Raw genomic sequence first — 27,742 nt, 5'->3', positions numbered from 1 at the left:
GTGCAGAGAACAACACCAGGAACTGTTCAAGGCATTTATCAATCTAACCAAGGCCTTTGACTCTATCAATCATGATGCCCTATGGAAGGTGCTGTGTAGGTTTGGCTGTCCACAGAAATTCATTTCCATCATCAGACTACTCCATGATGGGATGACTGCCACCATTCTGTGCAATGGCTCAGAGACCAAACCATTAATCATTTGCACTGGTGTCAAGCAGGGCTGTGTGATTGCACCAACACTCTTCTCCATTTACCTTGCCGTGATTCTGATTCTCATCTGTGATTTTGTTTTGTGATAGAATCAGGATTAAGTATCGTATGAATGGTCAACTCCTTAATCTCCAATGTTTCCAAACAAAATATAAGATCACGAGAATTGGCATCACTGACCTTCAGTATGCAGATAATTGTGTCATTCTCACACATACAGAGGCTGACCTGCAAAGTACTCTAAATCTTTTTGCAAATGCCTAGCACAGCCTGGGTCTCTCTGTCAACGTCAGGAAAACCCAAAGTAACTCTACCAGCCCTCACCTGCACAAACTACTCTTCACACTCCACAAATCACCATCGGGGGAAAAACCCTGGAAAATGTGGACCATTTTCCATACCTTGGCAGCCACCTTCCAAACAGCCAGCACTGACACAGAAACTACTCAAACGAGTCTTCAATGATAGGGATCTGCAAACAGGCACCAAGATCTTGGTTTACAAGGCAGTTATCATCCCTACCCCTCTCTATAAGTGTGAGACCTGGGTAACCTATAGAGGACATCTCAAGCAGCTGGAGTGGTTCCAACGGCACTGCCTCAGGAGGATTCTCAGGATCATCTGGGAAGACAGACACACTAACCTCAGTGCTCTCTCTGCAGCCAACATCAGCGGTATAGACACTCTGGTCATGAAACACAAACTCCGCTGGGCTACCCACTGTGTACATATGCCTGACACTCACCTCCGAAAGCAAGTAATCTTCTCTCAGTTAAATCAGGGAAGAAGGGCTTGCAGAGGGCAGTGGAAGCACTTCAAAGACATACTGAAAGTACACCTTAAAAAGGGAGGCATCAGTCTAACAAACTGAGAGGACTCGGTGTGGAACAGAACACAGTGGCACCACACCATACACCAAGCCATAGATCACTTTGAGGAGAACAAATGTGCTCATGAGACAGAGAAGTGACAAAGGAGGAAAGAAAAGGCACAACAGTCCAGCCAACAACTATGTCTCCTCCAAGATTACACCTGTCACTTCTGTGGGAAAAACTGCAGGGTACAAATTGGGCTCCTCAGCCACTTAAAAACCCACCAATAAACCCCCTTGCCAGACATCATTCCTGCATCAAGGGATAGCCAAAGAAGAAGATTCTCACAAGTGATATAGCTTCCTCACAACATTATGGGAAAATGAAATCTGGACCACTATGGCTATTAGACATGCTGTGGCATTTTTCAAAAGGGTAAGGCTGTTAGCTAAGGTGTCCTGGATGAATTCCAACTGGGGTAATTATAGTTAATTACAAGGGAAGAAGTACAGAGTAGTGTGAATAGCAGCATCAGTCCTCAGACTGTTGGATTCCTGTGGCTACAACTCAGGAGGAGAACAACTCTTGTTCTCAAGATAGAAAAGGAAGGTAAGATGCACCTACTTTCTGATATTAGTTAGAGAGATAGAATCGTAGAAGAATAGGGTTGGAAGAGACCTCAGGAGGTCATCTAGTCCAAACCCCTGCTCAAAGCAAGACCAATGCCAACTAAATCATCCCATGGGCTTTGTCAAGCCAGACCTTAAAAACCTCCAAGGAAGGAGATTCCACCACCTCCCTCCGTAACCCATTCTAGTGCTTCACCACCCTCCTAGTGAAAGAGTTTTTCCTAGTATCCAACCAAGACCTCCCCCACTGCAATTTGAGACCATTGTTCCTTGTTCGGTCGTCTGTCACCACTGAGAAAAGCCAAGCTCCATCCTCTTTGGAATCCCCCTTTAGGTAATTGAAGGTTGCTATCAAATCCCCCCTCACTCTTCTCTTCTGCAGACTAAACAAGCCCAGTTTCCTCAGCGTCTCCTCATAAGTCATGTGCCCCAACCCCCTAATTATATTTGTTACCCTCCGCTGGACTCTCTCCAATTTGTCCACATCCTTTCTGTAGTGGAGGGCACAAAACTGGACAAAATACTCCAGATGTGGCCTCACCAGAGCCGAATAGAGGGGAATAATCACTTCCCTCAATCTGCTGGCAGTGCTCCTACTAATGCAGCCCAATATGCCGTTAGCCTTCCTGTCCACAAGGGCACACTGTTGTCTCATATCCAGGTTCTCATCAACTGTAATCCCCAGGTCCTTTTTTGCAGAATTGCCACTTAGCCAGTTGGTCCCCAGCCTGTAGCAGTGCATGGGATTCTTCTGTCCTACACTCTGCACCTGTCCTTGTTGAACCTCATCAGATTTATTTTGGCCCAATCCTCCAATTTGTCTAGGTCACTCTGAACCCTATCCCTACCCTCCAGAGTACCTACCTCTCCCCCTTGCTTAGTGTCATTCGCGTACTTGCTGATGGTGCAATCCATCCCATAATGTGGATCATTAATGAAGATGTTAAACAAAACCGTCCCCAGGACCGACCCCTAGGGCATTCTGCTTGATACTGGCTGCCAACTAGACATCGAGCTGTTGATCAGTACCCATTGAGCCCAATAATCTAGCCAGCTTTCTATCCACCTTATAGTCCATTCATCCAATCCACCACTTTCCCCATATCCACATAGCCAGTTATCTCATCATAGAAGGCAAACAGGTTGGTCAGGCATGACTTGCCATTGGTGAATCCATGTTGACTGTTCCTTATCCCCTTCCTCTCCTCCAAGTGCTTCAAAATGGATTTTTTGAGGAACTGCTCCATGATTTTTTCCAGGGACAGACATGAGGCTGAATAATCTGTAGTTCCCTGGATTCTTTTTCTTCCCTTTTTTTAAAAGATGGACACTATATTTGTCTTTTTCCAGTAGTCCAGGACCTCCCCCAATCACCATGAGTTTTCAAAGATAATGGCCAATGGCTCTGCAATCACATCAGCCAACTCCCTCAAGAGCCTCAGATGCATTAGATCTGGGCCCATGGACTTGTGCATGTCCAGCTTTTTTAAATAGTCCTTAACCTGTTCTTTCACCACTGAGGACTGCTCGCTCCCTCCCCATACTGTGCTGCCCACTGCAGCAGTCTGGGAGCTGACATTGTCTGTGAAGACTGAGGCAAAAAAAGCATTGAGTACTTCAGCTTTTTCCATATCATCTGTCACTAGGTTGCCTTCCACATTCACTAAGGGTCTCACACTTTCCCTGACCACCTTTTTGTTGCTAACATACCCATAGAAACCCTTCTTGTTACCCTTCATATCCCTTGTTAACTGCAACTCCAATTGTGTTTTGGCCTTCCTAATTACACCCCTGCATGCTCAAGCAATATTTTTATACTCCTCTCTAGTCATCTGTCCAAGTTTCCACTTCTTGTAAGCTTCCTTTTTGTGTTTAAGCTCACCGAAGATTTCTCTGTTAAGCCAAGCTGGTCGCCTGCCATAATTGCTATTCTTTCAGCACATCTGGATGGTTTGTTCCTGCACCCTCAATAAGGCTTCTTAAAATACAATCAGCCCTCCTGGACTCCTTTCCCCTTCATATTAGCCTCCTAGGGAGTCAAAGTCTGCTTTTCTGAAGTCCAGGGTCCATATTTTGCTGCTCTCCTTCCTTTCTTCCTTTGTCAGGATCCTGAAGTTGACCATCTCATGGTCACTGCTGCCCACTTCTACTTACCCTACCAATTCTTCCCTGTTTGTGAGCAGGAGGTCAAAAGGAGCACCGCCCCTAGTTGGTTCCTCCAGCATTGGCACCAGGAAGTTGTCCCCAGCACTCTTCCTGGATTGTCTGTGCACTGCTGTATTGCTCTCCCAGCAGATGTCAGGGTGATTGAAGTCCCCTATGAGAACCAGGGCCTGTGATCTGGAAACTTCTTTTATTTGTCCGAAGAAAGCCTCATCTACCTCATCCTACTGGTCTGGTGATCTATAGCAGATACCCAGCACAACATCACCCTTGTTACTCTTGCCTCTAAACTTAACCCAAAGACTCTCAACAGGCTTTTCTCCAGTTTCATAGTGGAGCTCTGAGCAATCGTACAGATCTCTTACATACAGTGAACTCTGCCACCTTTCCCCCCACACACACCTGTCCTTCCTGAACAGTTTATACCCATCCATGACAGTGCTCCAGGATGGTTTACAGTGGAATTTAATCTGTTTGGCAGTCCATGATTTTATATTTGGCTGTCACGTGTGGGTACATATGTGGTGAGAGCACACCAGAGCTGGTTAAGTGGATCCCAGATCCCAAGCCACATGCCTGAGGAAACTTCAGTTGCCTCTGTCTAGGCCCAAACCCTTTGGTTTACTTCCACAAACTTCAGGAAGCAGGAACAGATCCCAGAAATAAATATTACTCATCAATGAAAATCCCTTTCTACTGAGCAGAGCCTATCCCTCAGTCAGTATCTGGGACAATTCAAAGGGGATGGGCTATGGTAAGGCATATAAACACTCCAGCAATAGTACAATGTATCCAGACCCTGATGCCTAATTGTACAGGATAGTGCTCTTTGAACCAATTAACAGTCCAAACAGCCCCCCAAACCCTTGTGCTGGTCACTGGTGCATGGATTCAGTGCAAGTTTGGAGAATGGACTCCTGGCCACTGCTATGTTGCCTGGAATCAGTCCCTGTGGTCACTCTGATGCTCAGCGGAACTCATCAGCTGGATCTGAGCTGCTTCCGGCCTGATATTTGGGCCAATCCCCTTCCCCCAGGTTCTGGCTGCCAATCCCTGAGCTCAAGTTCTGCTCCTTCCAGTCACAGACGCAGCAACAAACAGCAACATGTACTCAGGCCTCAACTTGTATGTTCTCTTTCTAGCCCTAGCCTGGGCTAGTCAATTGACAGCAGGACATCTTATTCACTCTGGGTCAATTAGTTATGCCTGCTGTGGAGTGACATTCCTTCCCTCCAGTGGGGAGGCTGCTTGGCTGTGAGAAGCCAGGAGTGATATTTCCCCCCAGTACTACAGGGCCAGGTCCCTGTTCTGCTCAATCCTTCATCAGTCACAGCTCCTGGGGATACAGCTGATCCTTCCACACTGTGGCCATTCTACACACCTCCCCTCTTTCACATACCCATCTTGAACAAATAGGAGCAGCAAACAATGTCCCGCAGCACATTCAGCAGACCTCTTGAATGGCATTCTGCCCTGCAACTGCAAGATGTCTCTATTAACAGACAAGCAGATCTGGCTAGGCTCTGCTGCCCAGACAGTGCAGATTTGGTTGGACTTGGCCCTGATTCAGCAACTAATAAAGCAAAAAATAATAACTAAATAAATAAATAAAACTAACACACACATCAGTAAAATGTGAATTGCTTGGACTGAATAAAAATATTGATTTTAGTACATTTTAATTCAATTGCTACAGTGAAAACACCCATTAAAACATGATGATTCTCTACAAATGTCCAATAGAATAAAATAACTGGTTTGAGCAAAATGGTGTGAATATGATCTTAAATCATTGCTTTTGAAAATGGGGAAAAAATCTGAAAAGATCTGCAATGGAGAAAAAAAACATTCTGGCAGCTGTAAAAGGCCAAAATTTTGCTGGCTTTACTTATGCTAATAGCTTCATTGTAATGAGACTGATTGTATGAATAAAGTAACCAAGATTTGGCCCTACACCTTTGCTTTCTGCAGCACTTGCACCAAAATTAATATAATACTGACTAGCTGACAAAATGCAAAAGCCTTAGTAAAATTAATTATGTTTAGAATGCTCTTCCTTTCAAAATGGAAAACAAATGGCCCAAATGAAATGTGTGAAAAAAATCAATAAACCAGCAAACTGTAAATGATGTAGAAATAACTTCTTTATGTTTTCCTGTTTTCTTAGTTTATAGTTACCACTAGAACATAAACTAAACATCTCGGAGAAGTAGATCCAAATTTATGGACTGCTTTGTTGAGCTGGCTTTTGCTCATTGAATTCTTATTTTGCCACTTTTCATAACGTGACAAATGTGGCTTTTTTAAAGACTAGGGCAGAAGGAAAGTGTTTGTTAACATTCTTTTTGTTGCTGATTTATATACTATATGTGTAGCGCTTGATTCTCATCTCTCCAACAAGAGTTTTACACCAATGAAGCTACACTAATTTCCATGGAGTTATTTCCAATTAATATTGGTGTAAGTAAGATAAGAATCAGGCACTATATTGGAAGGAGGTTTTCTTTTTTAAGGACATATAGAAGGACATCAAAATATGGTAAGCAGCATGACAGTTCCAAAGGTACCCAGGACTGTGAGTAACATGATAGTTCTAAGGGTACCCAGGACTGTGCGTAACCTTGTTACCACTTGTCTCCAGTGACAGGCAGTATTTCTTGTGGTAACTGGGTGTCGGCTCCCTGATGCTGCCAGCCCTTCAGACACTCAGACCTGGTCTACACTACAAACTTAGGCTGATGTAAGGCAGCTTCTGTAGTTCTAATAATGTATGCGTCTACACTACCAGGTCCCTTCCACCAACCTAACTTGCCTGTAACATTAATTCGATGCTGATGGGTCAAGAGAGGCAGTGTAGATGCAGCATTGTGTAAGTCGACTGAATTATCTTCCAGGAGGTGTCCCACAATGCTCCGCTGTGACCACTCTGCAAATAATTTTCAACTGCACTGCACAGCAGCCAGGTACACAGAAAACAGCCCCTCCCCTGTTAAAGCCCCAGAAACTTTTGAATTTCCATTTCCTGTTTGATCAGCCTGGAGAGCTCGGCAGTCCAGCAGATCATGGCGACTCAACACCCCAAACGTTCTCCAGCCTGGAGTACACAGGAGGTGGTGAAACTTATTAGTCTGTACTGAGAAGAGTCTGTGCAGCCACAGTTCCAATCCAGCCAAAGAAATGTAGACATCTACAAAAAGATTGTGTGGGTCATGGGGGAGAAGGGCTACACCAGGGACATGTACTAGTGCCGCATGAAAATCAAAGAAACTTCGGCAGGGGTAACAATAAATAAATAAATAAAGAAGTGAACAATTGTTCTGGTTCTGCACCACAGACATGCAACTTTTACAATGAGCTGCATTCGATTCTTGGTGGTGACCCAACCACTATACCCAAATGCAGCATGGATACTTCCCAGAGTTTGGAGTCCCAGGCCACCTCAGGCACCAATAAGGAGGACATTCTGGATGAGGAAGACGAGGAGGAGAAGGAGGAGAATAGGAGAAAGGCAAGCAGGGGATCTATTCTTCCTGAGAGCCAGGAATTATTTTTAATCCTGGAGGAGTTCAGCCAGTCAGAGGACAGCATGGTGGCCAATGTGGTGCTGGGGAAGGTATCTCTAGTGAGTATGCTATTCCAATCAAACTGCAGGGGTTACATGCTCTTATATTTTATTTTTAATATGAAGAAAAGGTGAGGTGCAGTGATATCTGTTTCCCAGTGGCCACTCCAGCTATTCAGAGGGTGCCCCTGGGAAAAGACTATGTGTGATCTCCAGGAAACTTTCATGGAGGTACTCTGCAATCCTTTGAAGAAGGTTTCTGGGGAGGGCTGCCTTATTTGTTCCATGATGGTAGGACACTTTCCCATACTATTTGAATATTATTTATGCTGGCATCATTGCGGTACACAGCATAGCAGCATAAGAATCAGGTCTGTACCCAGATGCTTGCAGCCTCTGCTCCCTTGCAGCCTCTGCTAACCTCAGGAGACTGATATCACATAGGGCCACCTAGGGGAGATGATGGAAGTTTTCATTACAAGTGCTTACACTGAAAACAAAAGAGCATGTAATTCCCCATTCATGGTAATTTCCAAGTCCCTCAACCTCTGTTTCCCTAACATGCCAATGGTTTGGGTGGCAGGGATTGGCATTGACCTCAGAATCTGCATGCCCAAGGCGACTGCTACCAGCAGTGTTAATGGAAGGAGGGGGGCATTCCTGTGTTCTCCTGTGGCTGCACCCCACCCTCAGAGCCACCTTGGACAAAGACTGCAATTTAGGATGATTAATGCTGGTTCCTGGTCTCAAAGAAATGTCCATGTTGCTAGGGGGAGGGCACATTGTCCACCTGCCCATCTGTGCTCCTGATGCAGGTTTCCCACAAGTTGCAGCACAAGGCCCATCACACATGCCACTGGGCCATACTCACCATGGCTGGAAGCGGTTCGTTGAATAGCTAGGGATACTGATTATATTCTGGCTTGCAATTGAGTGTAATAAGGGGAGTATTTTTTTTAAATAGTAACCTTGCATTAGACCCAGGATATGCATTGACAATGGCTGCCTTGTGCTTTGCATGTGTTACAGTGGAAAACTTGGCCTTCAGCACAACTGCCACACCGACAGAGATGCTATAGCAGATTAGAAGATGGAAAAAGAGAATGCGTGATGACATGTTTAACAAGATAATGAATGCCTCCGGGACAGCTGATATGGAACTCAGAGCCTGGATGATTTCATTGTCTGAAAAACTGGACATAGACATGGAAAGCAGGAGAACATCCCGAGATCATGAGCATGCCACACAGGATGAGATGCTGCAGATTATGATGGACCAATCAGATAGGTTGAGGCATGTGGTTGAGCTTCAAGAAAAACAGCTTGAGGCTAGACTCCCTCTGTTGCCCCCCCCAATGGCCTGCAAACATTGACCTGTTTCCAATCTCTCTTCCCCAAACATTCCAGGAGGTGGGGGGTAGGAAGGAAGGTGCATTATTCCTTCTGCTCAACACCGGGGGAGAATACTAAGAACAAAAGGCCTTTGATTGATTGATGACTTCTGTGCTTTCATAGAGAAGCTGACTTGGTTTCTCCCCTCCCTATTTTATCACAACATTTGGCCAAGGTTAAATTATTTTCCCGTTCTTTCAGTTTCTTTATGTTTGTGCAATAAAAGTCAATGTTTCAAGAATGAAATACTCTTCATTTATTCCAAGCATGAGGGTTGGGGGGGGGCAGGAATTTCAGGGAAACTGAGGCAATGGAGGGGATGGAATGGGAAGGCACAATGCACATTACTGTGGCTCATTAGTGAAATGGGTTTTCAAAGCCTCCTGGAGACACAGAGCTCCTTGCTGGGGTCTTCTTATTACCTGGGATCTGGCTGCTCAAAATTAGCTGCCAGCCTAATCGCATCCATGCCCACCCCTGCGGAAACTTCTATCCTTTTGCTTCATGGATATTATGGAGCACACAGTAGGCAGCAATAAAAATGAGGATATTGCTTTTACTGGGATCTCACCTAGTAACCAAACTGCCAGCAACCCTTTAAACATCCCAAAGCATATTCCACCACCATTCTGCACTTGCTTATCCTATTGTTGAACCACTCCTTACTGATGTCGAGGTGGCTGGTGTATGGCTTCATGAGCCTTGGGAGTAAGGGTTAGGCTGGGTCTCCCAGGATCACTATTGGCACGTCAACATCATCAATGGTTATTCTGTGATCTGGAGAGAAAGTCCTTGATCACAGCTTTCTGAACAGGCCTGTGTTCCTAAAGATGTGGGCGTGATGCACCTTTCCTGACCATCCAATGTCGATGTTTATGAAAATGCCCCCTGGGATCCACCAGCACTTGCAACACCATTGAAAAGTACCCCTTTCATTTATGTACTCTTTTTGGCAAGGTGGTCTGATGCCAAGATAGGTATATGTGTGCCATCAATCGCTCCACTGCAGTTAAGGAACCCCATCTCAGCAAAACCATCCACTATGTCTTGCACTTTGCCCAGAGTCACTACCCTTCTTTGCAGAAGTCGATTAATGGCTCTGCACACTTGGATCACAACAGCTCCCACAGTGGATTTACCAACTCAGAATTGATTCCCCTCTGACCCGTAGCAGTCTGGCATTGCAAGCTTCCACAAAGCGATTGCCACTCACTTCTCCAAGTCTCATTTTAGTGTTGCTGCATTTCAGGGCTGGGGAAAGCTCTGCACAAAGTTCCTGGAAAGTGGTCTTCTGCATGTGAAAGTTCTGCAGCCACTGCTTGTCATCCCACAGCCCCATAATGATGTGATCCCACCAGTCAGTGCTTGTTTCCTGGGACAAGAAATGGCACTCCAACCTGTTCAGCTGCTGCGTGACTGCCAGTAGCAACTGGGAATTGTTTTGTTCTATGGCTTGCAGCACGGCTGCTTCCATGTTTGTACAGACGAAGTTGCTTCTGTTCTGTGGAAGAGAGACAAAGTGCAAGGTGGTCTCCATATTGGAAGAGAAGGTTCGAGGTCTGGAGCAACAGGTATCAACCCTGCGTTGCATAAGACAAAATGAAGATTTCCTGGACAGACATCAGGATATGCTTCTACGGGCACAACGTCCTGAAGACTTGGAGCAGGCTGTGCAGAGGGGAGAGAGGGACGGTGAGGAAATTTGGCAGCATGTGACCTCCAGAAGAAAAAAGAGGAGCGTCCATGTACCAGCAACGGAGATACAGATGAGCAACCGTTTTCATGTTCTTTCCACAGTGGAGAGTGGACTAGATGGTACATCTGAGAGAAGGGAGCAGAAGGAGACTCCACCGATTGGAAGGCACGAGATGCACTGTCCCAGGGATGGGGGTTCCACAACCACCGCTCCCATGAGAAGGAGGCCGGTGGTGGTGGTTGGGGACTCCCTCCTCAGGGGGACTGCGTCATCTATCTGCCGCCCTGACTGGGAAAACTGAGAGGTCTGCTGCTTGCCAGGAGCTAGGATTCACAATGTGACAGAGAGACTGCTGAGACTCATCAAGCCCTCAGATCACTACCTGTAGCAGGGTGGACCCTGCTCCTGCCCTGAGGGGTTTAAAAGCAGCCTGGCAGGGCTTGAGAGCTGCTGCTCTAGGCTGAGCTGATTGAAGAAGTGGCTGCAGCTGGGGCCACGCCCCAAACTGAACAGGGCCTTATAAGAAGGCCAGGGAAGCCAGAAGCCCAGACAGTCTCTCTCTGCCTTCAGAGGGAGATGGGCCTGGCTGCTTAGGAGCTGAGATAAGTACCTAGGGTGAAGCAGGGCTGGGAAAAGGCTGAGGAGCTGAGGAGCTCTAGCCAAGAAAGCCCCAGGCTGCGGCCTAGCATAGGGCAACTGGTACTGGGGGTTGCAGAGGGCAGCCCAGGGGTAGGCCAAGGCAGCAGGTCCAAACCCCTTTGCCTGTGATGAATAGGCTGATACTGCAGTCTGCCCCAGAGTGTGGGGCTAGACAATGACTGGCAGTAGCCAATACTGAGGCAAGGTGGGGACAGAGGGTGGGGGTTCCCTGAGGAGGGGAGACCCTAAGAGAACGGGGTTACTGCTAGGGGGCAGCACCCCATGTAAAAGGGCACCGGGTCCAGGGAGGGACACGGGGGCCTGAAGACAGGTGGATCACCAGCCTGCAGAGGGCGCTCCGAACGCTGGAACAGAGCTAATTCCCAGAGTCACCAGTAGGAGGCGCCGCAGGGGTGAGTCAGACCCGTTACACGTGGTGGAGAATGCGGGCATAGCGGTCCGCCCCTGATACAAGGGGCCAAGGCAAGGACTGTGGGACTATTGCCTGGAGCAGAGACTTTGAGACTTGACAGACTGAAGAAAAAATGGACTATTATTGGAGAGCCTGTGTGGCCCGGCTCACCGAACAGCAAGCAGGGCTGCTTCAGCTGCTGCGGGGGCGGGCACATGGACCTCAACAGGGGCCAGGCACCTTGGGCTGGAGGCCAGTGCCAGGGCCTAAAGACTGTTTTGCCTGCGGGCGACAGGGACACTTCAGAAGGGAGTGCCGCTACCGGACTCGAGTGCCCTCTGTGAAGTTAACAGGGGTGCTCCAAACTTGTTGGGCTTGTGGGGAGCAGGGACACCTAAAGAGGGAGTGCCCTCATAGAGCTCCCAAGGCCCGGGCCAGCCCAGAAGAAAGGGCTAGGGCCCAAACAGGCTGTGATAGGGCCGTGGCAGGGGGAAGGCCCCGAGGGTGCTTCCACTGCCACACCAAGGGCCACCTAAAGAGGCATTGCCCCCTGAGGCAGAGAGGGGGAGTGTCCGAAACCAAGGCTCAGTCTGGGACTAGCCTCCAGGAAGGGGTAGTCCAGATTGAGGCCCCTAGAGACAAGGGGGCTGGGGCAGAGCGGCCTCACCTTAATTGGGGGACCCACACAAGGGCCAGGAGGGCCGAGGTGGGAACCCAAACCAATGTGGGAGCCCACATAGGACTAGAGAGGTCTACGATGGGGACCCAGACAATAGAGGAGGAAACAAGCAGGCTGCTCCAAACGCTGGAGAGCCTGCGGCAGGAAAGAGATGTCCTGAGGGCCCAGTTGAGGAGAAAACTGGGCCGGTAGAACAAACACTCTCGCCCGCCCCCCAGTGGAGGGGTTCTTGAGGTGGGGGGTGTGTAGCAGGGTGGACCCTGCTCCTGCCCTGAGGGGTTTAAAAGCAGCCTGGCAGGGCTTGAGAGCTGCTGCTCTAGGCTGAGCTGATTGAAGAAGTGGCTGCAGCTGGGGCCACGCCCCAAACTGAACAGGGCCTTATAAGAAGGCCAGGGAAGCCAGAAGCCCAGACAGTCTCTCTCTGCCTTCAGAGGGAGATGGGCCTGGCTGCTTAGGAGCTGAGATAATTACCTAGGGTGAAGCAGGGCTGGGAAAAGGCTGAGGAGCTGAGGAGCTCTAGCCAAGAAAGCCCCAGGCTGTGGCCTAGCATAGGGCAACTGGTACTGGGGGTTGCAGAGGGCAGCCCAGGGGTAGGCCAAGGCAGCAGGTCCAAACCCCTTTGCCTGTGATGAATAGGCTGATACTGCAGTCTGCCCCAGAGTGTGGGGCTAGACAATGACTGGCAGTAGCCAATACTGAGGCAAGGTGGGGACAGAGGGTGGGGGTTCCCTGAGGAGGGGAGACCCTAAGAGAATGGGGTTACTGCTAGGGGGAAGCACCCCATGTAAAAGGGCACCGGGTCCAGGGAGGCACACGGGGGCCTGAAGACAGGTGGATCATCAGCCTGCAGAGGGCGCACCAGCGCTGGACTGAGCTAATTCCCAGAAGCACCAGCAGGAGGTGCCGCGGGAGTGAGTCCGACCTGTTACACTACCCCTTCCTGCTTCTCCACGTGGGCACTAATGATACTTCCAAGAATGACTTTGAGCAGATCACTGCAGACTACGTGGTTCTGGGAAAAAGGATAAAGGAGTTTGAGGCACAAGTGGTGTTCTCGTCCATCCTCCCTGTGCAGGGAAAAGGCCTGAGTAAGGATCGTCGAATTGTGGAAGTCAATGAATGGCTACGCATGTGGTGTCTGAAAGAAGGCTTTGGATTCTTTGACCATGGGATGGTGTTCCAAGAAGGAGGAGTGCTAGGCAGAGATGGGCTCCACCTAACAAAGAGAGGGAAGAGCATCTTCGCAAGCAGGCTGGCTAACCTAGTGAGGAGGGCTTTAAACTAGGTTCACCGAGGGAAGGAGACCGAAGCCCTGAGGTAAGTGGGGAAATGAGATACCAGGAGGAAGCACGAGCAGGAGAGTGCAAGAGGGGAGGACTCCTGTCTCAGACCGAGAAAGCGGGACAATCAGCAAGTTATCTTAAGTGCCTATACATAAATGCAAGAAGCATAGGAAACAAGGAGGGAGAACTTGAAGTCCTGGCACCGTCAAGGAACTATGATGTGATTGGAATAACAGAGACTTGGTGGGTTCACTCACATGACTGGAGCACTGTCGTGGATGGATATGAACAAGGAAGGACAGGCAGTGCAGAAAAGGTGGGGGAGTTGCATTGTATGTAAGAGAGCAGTATGACTGCTCAGAGCTCCGGTATGAAACTGCAGAAAAACCTGAGCGTCTCCGGATTAAGTTTAGAAGTGTGAGCAAAAAGGGTGATGTCGTGGTGGGAGTCTGCTATAGACTACCAGACCAGGGGGATGAGGTGGATGAGACTTTCTTCCGGCAACTAGCAGAAGTTACTGGATCGCAGGCCCTGGTTCTCATGGGAGACTTTAATCACCCTGATATCTGCTGGTAGAGCAATACAGTGGTGCACAGACAATCCAGGAAGTTTTTGGAAAGTGTAGGGGACAATTTCCTGGTCCAAGTGCTGGAGGAATCAACTAGGGGCAGAGCTCTTCTTGAACTGCTGCTCACAAACGGAGAAGAGTTAGTAGGGGAAGCAAAAGTGGATGGGAACCTGGGAGGCAGTGACCATGAGATGGTCAAGTTCAGGATCCTGACACAAGGAAGAAAGGAGAGCAGCAGAATACAGACCCTGGACTTCAGAAAAGCAGACTTTGACTCCCTCAGGGAGCTGATGGGCAGGATCCTCTCGGAAAATAACATGAGGGGGAAAGGAGTGCAGGAGAGCTAGCTGTATTTTAAAGAATCCTTATTGAGGTTGCAGGAAAAAAACATCCTGATGTGTAGGAAGAATAGTAAATATGGCAGGCGACCAGCTTGGCTTAACAGTGAAATCCTTGCTGATCTTAAATGCAAAAAAGAAGCTTACAAGAAGTGGAAGATTGGACAAATGACCTGGGAGGAGTATAAAAATATTGCTCAGGCATGCAGGAGTGAAATCAGGAAGGCCAAATCACACTTAGAGTTGCAGCTAGCAAGAGATGTTAAGAGTAACAAGAAGGGTTTCTTCAGGTATGTTAGCAACAAGAAGAAAGTCAAGGAAAGTGTGGGCCCCTTACTGAATGAGGGAGGCAACCTAGTGACAGAGGATGTGGAAAAAGCTAATGTATTCAATGACTTTTTTGCCTCTGTCTTCACAAACAAGGTCAGCTCCCAGACTGCTGCACTGGGCAGCACAGTATGGGGAGAAGGTGACCAGCCCTCTGTGGAGAAAGAATTAGTTCGGGACTATTTAGAAAAACTGGACGAGCACAAGTCCATGGGGCCGTATGCACTGCATTCACGGTTGCTAAAGGAGTTGGTGGATGTGATTGCAGAGCCATTGGCCATTATCTTTGAAAACTCATGGTGAACGGGAGATGTCCCGGATGACTGGAAAAAGGCTATTGTAGTGACCATCTTTAAAAAAGGGAAGAAGGAGGATCTGGGGAACTATAGGCCAGTCAGCCTCACCTCAGTCCCTGGAAAAATCATGGGAGCAGGTCCTCAAGGAATCAATTCTGATGCACTTCGAGGAGAGGAAAGTGATCAGGAACAGTCAGCATGGATTCACCAAGGGCAAGTCATGCCTGACTAACCTAATCGCTTTCTATGAGGAGATAACTGGGTCTGCAGATGAGGGGAAAGCAGTGGATGTGTTATTCCTTGACTTTAACTTGTTGGCAAGTATACTGTGGGAGACCATATCAAAAGCTTTGCTAAAGAAGTATGGGCTGGATGATTGGACTCTAAGGTGAACAGAAAGCTGGCTAGATTGTCGGGCTCAACGGGTAGTAATCAACGGCTCCATGTCTAGTTGGCAGCCGGTTTCAAGTGGAGTGCCCCAAGGGTCGGTACTGGGGCTGGTTTTGTTCAATATCTTCATTAATGATCTGGAGGATGGCGTGGACTGCACTCTCAGCAAGTTTGCAGATGACACTAAACTTGGAGGAGTGGTAGATACGCTGGAGGGTAGAGATAGGATATAGAGGGACCTAGACAAATTAGAGGACTGGGCTAAAAGAAACCTGATGAGGTTCAACAAGGACAAGTGCAGGGTCCTGCACTTAGGACAGAAGAATCCCATTCACTGTTACAGACTAGGGACCGAATGTCTAGGAAGCAGTTCTGCAGAAAAGGACCTAGGGGTTACAGTGGACGAGAAGCTGGATATGAGTCAATAGTGTGCCCTTGTTGCCAAGAAGGCTAACGGCATTTTGGGTTGTATAAGTAGGGGCATTGCCAGCAGATCGAGGGATGTGATCATTCCCCTCTATTCGACATTGGTGAGGCCTCATCTGGAGTACTGTGACCAGTATCAGGCCCCACACTACAAGAAGGATGTGGAAAAATTGGAAAGAGTTCAGTGGAGGGCAACAAAAATGATTAGGAGGCTGGAGCACATGACTTATGAGGAGAGGCTGAGGGAACTGGGCTTGTTTAGTCTGCAGAAGAGACGAATGAGGGGGGATTTGATAGTTGCTTTCAACTACCAGAAAGGGGGTTCCAAAGAGGATGAATCTAGACTGTTCTCAGTGGTACCTGATGACAGAACAAAGAGTAATGGTCTCAAGTTGCAGTGGGGGAGGTTTAGGTTGGATATTAGGAAAAACTTTTTCACTCAGAGAGTGGTGAAGCACTGGAATGGGTGACCTAGGGAGGTGGTGGAATCTCCTTCATTAGAGGTTTTTAAGGTCAGGCTTAACAAAGCTCTGGCTGGTATGATTTAGTTGGGAATTGGTCCTGCTTTGAGCAGGGGGTTGGACTAGATGACCTCCTGAGGTCCCTTCCAACCCTGCTATTCTATGATATCACAATGTTATGCATGACAGCTCCTGCCTCATGTCTGGAAACACTGCAGGATAAGGCAGGAGGTGTTTGTAATGTTCACAACAAGAATACACAGCTGAGCAGGGTCTATGCTTCTCGGGCTATCGCCTATGCACAGCTAAGCCAGGCTTTTTAAAAAAAAGGTGTGAAAAAACATGTTTCCCATAGATATTGGGGGAGGGAGGGAGAGAGGAAACTGCATCATGGGAAGTTGAAGCCATGTTCCTATTCCCCCGTGAAAAATGTTTGGTCCCATGAGGCATTGCAAGCCCATCCCAAAAACCTCTGTGGCTAGTTGCACTGTGGGATAGCTACTGTGATGGGATCCCTGGGATGCAGCTTGGAACTGAGGTACCACCCCAATGTCCGAGTCCCTTTGAATAGTTCACCTGTGATATCTAGCCCCTGAAAATGGATGTTCACGGATATTCCAGATCCTCTGCATCCAAAGGTGCAGTGTACTCCAATTAATCAGCTTTAACTTAAACCACCACTTCCTGTAAACCACACAGCATTTGCAAGCACTTAAAACCAAAAGTAGGTTTATTTAAGAAAGAATAAAGGCTTAACGAGAAGCAAGAGAAAGTGGTGGATATAACTGGTTACAACACATAACAAAATCAGAAAATGCAAACCTGGGTCTACATTTATCAATAGTTATCCCTTCTATGTAATAAAGTAAGTTTCCCCCCACAAAGTTTAGCCCATTGCAGACCTGGCTGGTTAAATATAGAACCAGGATCCAAATGTTTATGAACCCCGTCCCTCCCCCACCCCACTGCTTAAAGGGTTTCCTCAGTGAATAAATCCAGAATCCCTTTCCCTACACGCTGTTATACTGAAACAGTCTTTTGTCTTTATTCACAGTCAGGGTGATCTTTTGCTTGCTGTAATGTTCCTTTTCACCTTCAAATGGTTTTGATTGTTTGCAGTTGTCTTTGATGGTTTTCCATTGACTGTTGCTGGGATGTTGCAAAGGCAGACAAAATAGAACCTTACATTACCTCACTGGATCTCCAAGGGCAGGGTGATGAAACCCTCTTAATTGAATGGGTAATTCCTGAGACACATTACCCTGGAGACTTTTTTATTCAGAGCCCATAAAATATACTTTCAATACCAATAAAGTATTTCTTAAATATTACCTGTATACATTTCACAGTGTTTCACAAATTATGACCTTGACAAATTATGAGCTTTGTGTAGATACCATTCATGTTACTCTCCATGGACAAATGTCCTGTAGGACATGTTTGATGTAATGAGTTTGTCAGGTCAGAGTTGGGAGCTGTTTGCAAAGAACAGGAGACCCTTGCCAAGGAGACGCTGTGTCACAAGCAGATTTTGTTTTTAATATTTTATGGTGCCTTGTACCTGTGGATTTCAATGCACTTTGAAAACATGACTTCAGTAAGACTTATAACACCCATAGAAGGTAGGTAAGGGTCTTATGCCTATTTCAGTCGCACACCCAGGTTAGGGACTACATTTTCAAACAACCATGTGTACACAAGTCCCCGCTGTGTGCTTAGATAAAGGTGTAACAAAAGGTGGGTGCTCCTGAGAATTCAGAGGGGAAGCTTGGAGTACACATACTGATGGACATTCAGTGGCATTTGGGTGTGACATGGCCAGAAAGATGAGTACCCACTGCCTAGTTTCAGAATTGGACAAAGGCATGGATCCCAGACTGTCTGAGGTGCTTACAACCCAGTCGTAGGTCACTTGGGAGCTGCAGATGCAAGTGGCTCCCTTCTTCCCTCCACTGGCTGCTGGGCCTTCACCTACTATATAAAAGAGGCTTGTTGTGAGGCACCACACACACACCTGAGCAAGAGCTAGAGAGGGGTTTGGTGAGTTAATTGGAGTGTGAGGTAGATGAGGGTTAGGGCAAGAAGAATAAGTCAAGCACTCCAATTCCACAATGGTGAGCCCTGTATAAATGCCCAATTAGAAAGACTGGCAGGGCTGCTGAAGGGGTTGGAGTATGGAAAAGGGTTGTAGGCCAGGGGGTGAAAGAGAATGACCCAGAGGAGTTTTTGAGGAAAGGGCCAACCAACAAAGCATAGACTGTTTGTTGAGATGCAATTAATGGAGGCAGCAACAGAGGAAGGATACCAGCACTTTCTGTATAAGAACAAAATATATACCCAATGTGATTCCATGGTAATCTATGGGGTTACATCAAAGACGATTTTGGTCCAGATTGACTTTAGCGTAACTCAGAATTCACTCATAGGGGAAAGTGCAATCTACATATCACCAATATTAGGCATTGGTGGTACTGGCCCATTGAGGGTTCTAAGCAGGAATATTCCCCCATTGCACAATACTAAAATAGGCAAGTTCGTATGAAAAAGCAAATAGCTGCTTGGACCCGTAAGCAATTGCTTAGCCCTGGTCTACCCCGGGGGGGAGGGGAATCAATCTATGTTATGCAACTTCAGCTACGTAAATAACGTAGCTGAAGTCAATGTACTTAGATCGACTTACCGTGGTGTCTTCACCGCGGTGAGTCGACTGCTGCCGCTCCCCTGTTGACTCTGCCTGTGCCTCTCACGGTGCTGGAGTGCACGAGTCAACAGGAGAGTGCTCAGGGGTCGATTTATTGCATCTAGATTAGACCTGATAAATTGATCCCCGCTGGATCGATTGCTGCCCGCCAATCCGGCGGATAGTGTGGACATACCCTTAGTCTCCTTATGCCTAGCATTGGCTCTGATACTAGGCTTTGCAGTACCCTGCTGTTTTCTTGGAATTTGCTACCCCACTCCTCAATAGGACTCTGTTTAGCTGGAGATACAGAAGGAGATCAGAACCTGGTGTAACGGAACTATGTAATCAGTGGGCCATTTGGATAGGCTGTATGTTTGTGTTCCTAAACCGCCCAGTGAGGAAACACTTAGGAATGAAGGAACTGGATGATTAAATTTAAGTGTGTTAGAATGGGGCAGCTGATTAAGCTAATGAATTAGTCATGATTGAAGTGATATTCTTGGAAGCAGCAGCTAAGGAAACTTGGTTTGAAGGCCAAGAAGGAGGACAATTGTAGTATTCCTGAACAGAACTTCTCGGCTCCTCGGAGCTAAAATCAAGTATAGTACCTATTTTTATCAGTTTAATTTCTTTTGGTGGACACCTGCAACACCTGCTCTGAAGATGGATTCTGTTGCTGCTATTTTTGAAAAAATCAGTGCTGCTTTGAAGATGTATTCCGCTGGTGATACTTTGGAAGAAAATCCTCTCTCTGCTCCTGAGACACTGCCAGCTGTACCCTGTAATGCCTCTGCTGCTGCTTCATGGAAGGTCTCTTGAACAATGACTACGAAGAAGATTCTCTGTGTCTCCAGGACATCGCAGACCAGCAGCACAAAGGGGAAGAACGGTGTCTCCTAGAAGGATCCCCCCACCGCCCCGAGATGCCGCTCCAGAGAGATCCTGCATCCTGAGGCTGCTCTATTGGGACATCACAACCAGAAGGAACATTCCCTCTCTCCCCGGGAGCACCAGCAGTCGAGGGACAGCTCCTCTGCTCTCCAGAAACTGCCGGGGGACAGCCCCCCCTCCAGCAGATGCCAGGGAAAAGTCCCCCCCACTCTCCAGCAGCACCAGTCACCGATGGTATGTCCTCCTGCTCTCCAGCAGCTGTCGACAAACAGCTCCCCAGTTCTCCCGCTGCAAGATGCTCCAAGGCAACCACTCCCACCCCCCTGGTTGCCCAGGACCCTGACACTGGTGGTGCTCGCTCTGCTGTACACACCATCCAGGGAGGAATCTCCACAGACAGGACCAACATTGCTCCAGAGACCACTCAGAGGATCACCAGCGCCTCACTGGATGCCTGCCCAGCTTCAGAAACCACCCAGAGGGACCTCAGGACCTTGCTGGATGCCCATGCAGCTGGATATCTTGACCCCACCTGCCCACATCAGGGAGAACCAGCCAGCGATACCACCAATGCTGCTGGAACTGCCCCTCCCACCGCCCCGCTGCAAGGTAATGAGGACACCATCTACCTGCAGTATCCCCTCACTGTGGATGTGTTCATCTGCCCCGTCTGCTCCCCACCTCAAAGCTTCCACCTCCTTGGTGGCATCACCAGGCACCTGAAGAGATGCCGCAGCAAGTGGGTTGCCTTCAGCTGTGACCTCTGCAGCCTGCTCTTTGAGACACAGAAGCAATGCAAGATACACCAAGTCGCCTACAGGAAATGCCTCAAGGGAACAACACAGTCTCCTGCTCTGGCTCCCAGCCCTCTTGCTGCATGGCAGCCTGCTGCTCCTGAGCCTCAGAGAAAGCTGAACTTGCAAGCTGCCATCAAGCTGCCCCAGTTGCCAGGAAAAGCTGAACAGGATGCTGCGATCGACAAGGTACCTGCTTCCTCGGGGAACATCACCCAGGTCCACGCCAGCAGGGGGCCTGCCTCACCCTCGCATATCACTAAGCATATCTCCACGCTGAGATGACACAGTGCTGCCTCGCCACCTGTCCAGCACGTCCCTAGAAGGATCAGTGCCCCACCGCACATAGCTGCTCAAGATTTTGTCACCAGCAGAGCCAGTGTCACCCCTTAGATTGCCCTGTGAGCTCCAGCCGTTGGAGGAGCCAGCACCACACCTCAGACCGCCGTGTGAACTCCAGCCATCAGAGTAGTCAGCGCCATGCCTCAGACCGCCCTGCGAACTCCAGCCACCAGAGGAGCCAGCTCCACGCCCCAGACCACCCTACAAACTCCAGCCGTCACTGGAGAGACCAGCCCCACCTCCACACTAAAGCACCAGGTCTTCATTGCCAGACGGACCAGTACGGCCTCAAGTTCATCCTGCAGGACACGGCCTGCAGGAGATTTCATGCTTCAGCAGCAACCACCCAGGCAGCAGCCACTCGTGTCCCAGCAACCCCCGAGCCGGACCACGTCTCTCCGACTACTAGCAACACAAAGATTCCACCCAGCACCCAACCGAAGAGAATCTTGACCCACAAGAGAGATGGCAGGCTGACCACGCAGCAGACTCAAAGCCTGCATTGGACGAGGTCGAGGACCCTGAGGACCAGTGGCCGATGGTGAGGGCTGCCACACCATGGCAGACCGCCTGGACCAAGGAGCTACAAGCAGCAGCTTCCTTTGACGACTTTGACCTCCTCGAAGATAGGCTCACCCAAGAGCTGTCTGCAGAAATCACTCCCAGGAGGAGTTCGAACCAGGAGAATGCCCTGCCTGTTCATAGAATGCCTACTCTGATGCAACAGCAGCTTCCACTATGATGCAACAGCGGCTTCCAGGATCCAAAAACTGTACCAGGCGAACCTCTCCAAGGCCATGAGAGAGATCCTACATGGGCCCTCATCTTATTGCTGTCTGAGCATCTCTACAGCTACTTCAATGGTGTATTTGACTGCATAGCCCAGAACGACATGCAGCGCCCAGAGTGCCTCCGCCCCCTGCCCTGTGCCGACGACACAGATGTCCTGGAGACTGACTTTACGCCCAAGGAAGTGATGGCCAGACTTTCAAAAACAAAAAACACAGATCCTGTATCCCCTACAGCCTCCTGAAAAAGCGAGACCCTGGCTGCCTGGTCCTCGCCATGCTCTTCAACCAATGCAAGTGGTTCTGCTGGACTCCCAGCTCCTGGAAAAAGGCCACAATGGTGCTGGTGTACAAGAAGGGTAAGCAGGACGACCCCAGCAACTGGAGGCCCATCTCCTTCTGCTCTACGTTGTACAAGCTGTATGCCAGCTGCCTGGCCTCGAGGATCACAGAGTGGTCGGTGAGCAGAGGAGCCATCAGCTCCATCCAGAAAGGCTTCATGTCCTGCGAGGGATGCTACAGACACAACTTCGTCATCCAAATGGCCAGAAGGGCGCAGAGGCAGTGTGCGGTAGCGTGGCTCGACCTGGCTAATGCCTGTAGGTCCATGCCCCACCACCACATTTTTGCCATGCTCCAGCTGTTTGGGATGCCAGAGAACTTCCTTTGTGTGATCCGAGTGCTGTATGAGGGGTGCAGCACCACCATCTGCTCGATTGAAGGGGAGACCGCCGAGATCCCGATCCAGAGCGGAGTAAAGCGGGGCTGTCCCCTCAGCCACATAATCTTTAACCTCTCCATGGAGCTGTTGCTGTGAGCAAACTCCAACAGCACAAATGGCTTCAACCTATACAGTGAGAGCTGACCTTGCTTATGCAGATGACCTGGTCCTGACTGTGGCTGACCCAGAGAGCCTCCAAGGTATGCTAGATGCCACCAGTTGAGCTGCCAACTGGATGGGGCTCCGCTTCAATTAAAAGAAGTGCACAACTCTCCACACTGATGGCAGCAAAAGGGATTTGGTGCAGGCAATGGGGTTCCAGATCCAGGGTGAGCCTGTCATCCCCCTGACAGAGGGGCAGTCATACCAGCACTGGGGCACACCGACGGGTTTCCGTATCCGGCAGACACCCCAGGATACCATCCAGGAGATTTTGCAGGATGCCACCAAGATTGATGCCTCCCTGCCGGCACCATGGCAGAAGATAAACGCCCTGAACAGTTTCCTGATCCCCCCCGCATCTCATTCGTCCTAAGGGGATCCGTCGTGGCAAAGGTGCCCCTCAACAAGGCAGACAAGATCGCTCGGCAGCTGGCAAAGAAGTGGCTGTTCCTTCCCCAGAGAGCCAGGAACAAGTTGGTCTACATCGCCCATAGGCATGGCGACGCCAATGTCCCCTGCATGGGTGACCTGTGCGACATCGCGGTGATCACCCTCGCTTTCCGCCTGCTGATGTGTCCTGATGCCACGGTAAGAAATATTGTGGCGAACACAGTGTGTGACATGACAAAGAAGTGGATCGGCAGAGCCCCCTACAACCAAGACATCACCACCTTCCTGAGTGGCTCCCTGGATGGTGAATCCGGATGGGACAGGCGCGACTTCGCTTCACTGTGGTCCCGCGCTCGAACGTTACACATTGCCTGGGGAAATGCATCGGCTGTCGCTGGGAGTGGTTTGAGGAGTGCCAGGAGCTGGGAGTCCTGCTGCCACAGATCAGGTCCGACAACAACACCATCGTTACCCCGAGCGCCAGGGGCTTGCTGAAGAGGACCCTGAAGGCCACCATCCACTTGCTGTTTGTGGAAACCCTGAAGCGTAAACTGGACCAGGGTAAAGCCTTCGAGTTGACCAGCAAGTGGGACACCAGCAACCACTTCCTCACCAGGACAGCTTCACCCGTTTCACCGACTGGCAGTTCATCCACTGTGCCCGGCTCAATTGCGTCCCACTCAACGGAGCCATCCACCACAGGAATCGAGACAAGTGTTGCAGGAAATGCGACTACTCCAACAAGACCCTGCCTCACATTATGTGCAGCTGCAAACCCCACTCCAGAGCCTGGCAGTTGTGCCACAACGCCATCCAGAACCACCTGGTGAAAGCTATCACACCGTGCATGGGGAGGTCTCTGTGAACTGCTCCATCCCCGGTACTGACAGCCGGCTGCGACCTGAAGTCATCATCACCAACGAGGCCCAGAAAAAGATCATCCTCGTTGATGTCATGGTGTCCTTTGAGAACAGGACTCTGGCCTTTCACGAAGCCCAAGCTTGTAAGCTGGAAAAGTACGCCCCCCCGGCCGACACCCTGAAAGCGAAGGGCTATGAGGTGAAGATGAATGCACTGATTGTTGGAGCCCTGGGAGCCTGGGACCCCTGCAACGAGTACGTGCTGCCGACCTGCAGGATCGGTCAACACTACGCATGGCTCATGCAGTGCCTCATGGTCTCAGACACCATCCAATGGTCCAGGGACATCTACATCAAATACGACACTGGCCACCTGAACAGAACTGAGTAAATTGTTCACAGTGAGTAATTATGCAACAAATTTAGTCTCATTTTTCTAATCGTGGAACATCTTGGAGCTGATCATAGTCTTCTCAGATTTGTTCAGTTTTTTATAGGTTTTCAATGGCTTTTTCTGCTAAATGTTTAAACTGTATGGGTTTGTTCACAGTGAACTGGCTGAGATCTTCAAATCCAGATCCTTAGCTGATGAAATCACTGAAGTCAATTAGGCTGTTCCCAGAGACACCAGCTGGCTAAATTGTTTCAGCGATCTTGGTAAATTCTGATTGGTCACATATATCACATGTTTTTTGTTGTTTGTTTGTTTGCTTTATTTTTGTTTTTTGCTTTTTTGGTCCCTGATTAGAGGAGTGTACAAGGATTTCTGGTGAGAATATTCACGAATGTGAATTTAAAATTTGGACTCAGTAAGTATTTGTATGTGGGGTTTGAATTTCACCCATCAAGAACAGTCATGACACGAAGACTCAATTGCATAAATATTTGCAGTATACAAATACAAAAGGGATATAAGCACAGCCAAAGTGAATTCCATTACAAATTTGAACAAGTACTCACAGAAACTTTGTTGCATGATTTATGCAGTTCTGTTTCTGCTGAAGAGACAAATGTACTGGAATGAAATGATACAGGGCTTCAGAGGATTCAATAGCTGTTTTAGAAAGATTGGGACTAATGGAAGAAATGCAGGTGAATTTGACTTGTACAGGGGAAGTGATAGGTGGGAGAGAAATTTAAATCTGTAGATTATGGACAACTCTCTGTGAAAGATTTATGGATAGAATAGAAGGTAATAGAAGTTCTGCCATCAATTCCACTGTGGCCAAGATTTTATCTTATATTTCAACAGTGATAACTCATTTGGAGTCAGATCCAAAGCTGATGAAGTTGAATGGAGTCTCTCCTTTAACAGCAATGATTTTTGGATCAAACCCATGCTGTAGATGCAACTCTGTTTTAGCATATTGATCATTTCCATGTAAAACTGTCATCAGGGCTGGGCTCTTCTCATATTTAACATTGGAATGAATGTCTTCTTTACTACAGCATTCCACGCTACTGCCCAATTATATCTAATTTCAACTGTATAAGAAAGGCTTAGGCAAGGCTGGGAAAGAACATTTAAGTTTGGATATAGACTCTGAAATGTGATCAGTGCATCAATGATACACTCACTGGGATTTTTTATTATTTTACAGCTTTATACTTGCTTTATAACAAGTGAAATTTACTCATGTGCACAGGGCCAATTCAAGGACTTTGCAGCACTTATGTCCCACATGAGACTTGTGAATGTACTCAGCAATCTATAGAGCATATCCTCTTCAGTACTCTCTCTCTCACACTTTCTGTGTGTGTGGGGGCTCGATTCTACAAATTGCCCAAATCCAGATAACTACTTCAACACATGCTTAACTTTAAGCACATGAATAATCCCATGGACCTTAATGGAACCTCATGGACTTAAGTAGAATTACGCATATGCTAAAAGTTAAATACAGTCTTAAGTATTAGGTTGTCAAGTATATGAGTTTCAAGATTTATTAAGGATGGAAATATAAGCTACAGTACTTCAGCTAACCTAACTGCTGTACTTAGTTATTGTATCTTCTTGTTACTCTAGAAAAAGAGGGCTTCTAACTAGAAGAAAATATATAGCAACTTTTACTTTTCTTCCACCCCACCCAACCCTGCCAACATACACATTTTTCTCTCATTACTTGAAATGGATACAGTAATGGGCAAAACATTTTTCTCAGTCTTGTACCACAAAGTGTCTTAAAATTTAATAGCTCATCTTATTTTCTCATATGTCCCTTATACCAACATCTTGGAATATTCAGCATCAACATAAAATTCTTCTAGTGTCCTTTGAATGGATTAGTTCACAAAGATAAAATAAAATAAAAAAAAAATCTTTGAGATGCTGGAGGGGAAAAAAAATTAGTTTAATTTCTGGTGGCACCAATGCTGCCCACATCTCTGTAATTGTATAGCATTATCACCATTCACTGTTCTGTCTATTCTTGCATAGAGAATTGAAACATCATTTGAGTTTCCTCTGAGGATGGATTAACAAGATCTGCTGTGACATGACTTGATTAATTAATGAGACTGGAGCATTCTTTGGTCCTTATGTGCTGTTCTTGAACTTCTGAAATGGGGAAATAATTCTAACCTTCAATATTTTAGAAGCCAACTGGGTAAAGCAAAATTTCTGTATGACCTTCACTAATAATAAAACCAAATATCTATTATACACCATACCTGAATAGTTGTCTATATTCAAGGTAATTTAATTCTGTTTCTTCCCCCCCGCCCCATTTAAAGAATGGAAGTGTACATAGTTAAAATGTAGAGGCCAGAGAAAAAACTTCAAGTACTTTTTATAGTATAACTGGATTTTTTAAAAATAGGAGGCAGGAGGAGGCAGCACTGCATCCTTCTTCAGGTGGAAGTACATTGGTGAGTGCTATGGCCCAAGAATCTGTGCCTTTTGCTATGTACACACCTCCAACATGTGCCTGGAGGAGAGAATCAAAAGATGACAGCTAGCAGATCTCAGCAAGAGAAGTGCTGTACTACATATGAAACCCTATCCCAAAAACTAATTACCTATGAAAGATTGAGTACAAGGTGCACACATACATGTGGTGACCTATGACTACAATCCAAATGTGAGACAAACAGCTGTATGCAACTAGCCCTGCCTACCCCACCAAGAATGTGTGACTGATAATCTACAGTCAACTAGGTTTCCATCATGCTGTGGTGTTATTAAGTATGAATGGCATTCTGACTTAGAGTCGCTCACTCATCAACTGAATGATAGATATGCCCCATTCAATCTTCAGCCAAACTCATAGACTGAATGGCTGAACTTGCATTTCATCTCATATTAAACAGGATTTCTCTTGCAACATCACATCATGAGCATTGTGAAACTAATCTGTCTCTTGACAGTCTAATTCAGGGCTCAGGGAATACTGTAGCAATACTGGCTGTAACTTAGAGTCGGTATTTGTCCCTTCCATGGCAGTAGAAAGCTCTGGCCTGATGCAGGCGATTTTTATTTACAATGTGAGATAAAGATTTTAAGCATACGTGTAATTGAAGCCCTAAACGTGTAAAACTCGGTATATGACAATGGTATAATCTCCATCTCCCTGACATTTGTCCCTAGTCTAAATAGTAATATAAAAATATTACCTAGCTCTTGCAGAACACTTTTCCTCAGTAGCTCTCAAAGCACTTAACAAATTAATCCCACTTTACAGATGGATAAACTGAGACACAAAACACTGACGTGACTTGCCCAAGGTCATCCAATAGGCTAGTGGCATAGCTGAGAAGAGAAAACAGGTCTCCTGAGTCCCAGGCCAGTGAGCAATCAGGTAGCCAACCCTGCTGCTTCTAGAGTCAA

At 47.7% G+C, this 27,742-nt stretch overlaps 1 long non-coding RNA gene across 1 annotated transcript in view; it reads left to right on the top strand.

Moving 5' to 3' along the window:
* LOC123365141 overlaps positions 1 to 8,779 on the top strand; it is an 88,580-nt gene extending 79,801 nt beyond the window's left edge. Inside the window, exon 3 of the long non-coding RNA XR_006577445.1 lies at positions 8,408 to 8,779. This is a non-coding gene — a long non-coding RNA (uncharacterized LOC123365141). The remainder of the gene's footprint in view (positions 1 to 8,407) is intronic.
* Positions 8,780 to 27,742: the final 18,963 nt, after the last annotated feature.

The sequence above is a fragment of the Mauremys mutica genome, chromosome 2 (assembly GCF_020497125.1).
Source record: "Mauremys mutica isolate MM-2020 ecotype Southern chromosome 2, ASM2049712v1, whole genome shotgun sequence".
Taxonomy (NCBI): Eukaryota; Metazoa; Chordata; order Testudines; family Geoemydidae; genus Mauremys; species Mauremys mutica.
The sequence above is the reverse complement of the archived record's forward strand: the minus strand, read 5'-3'. Positions and strand labels throughout refer to the sequence as shown.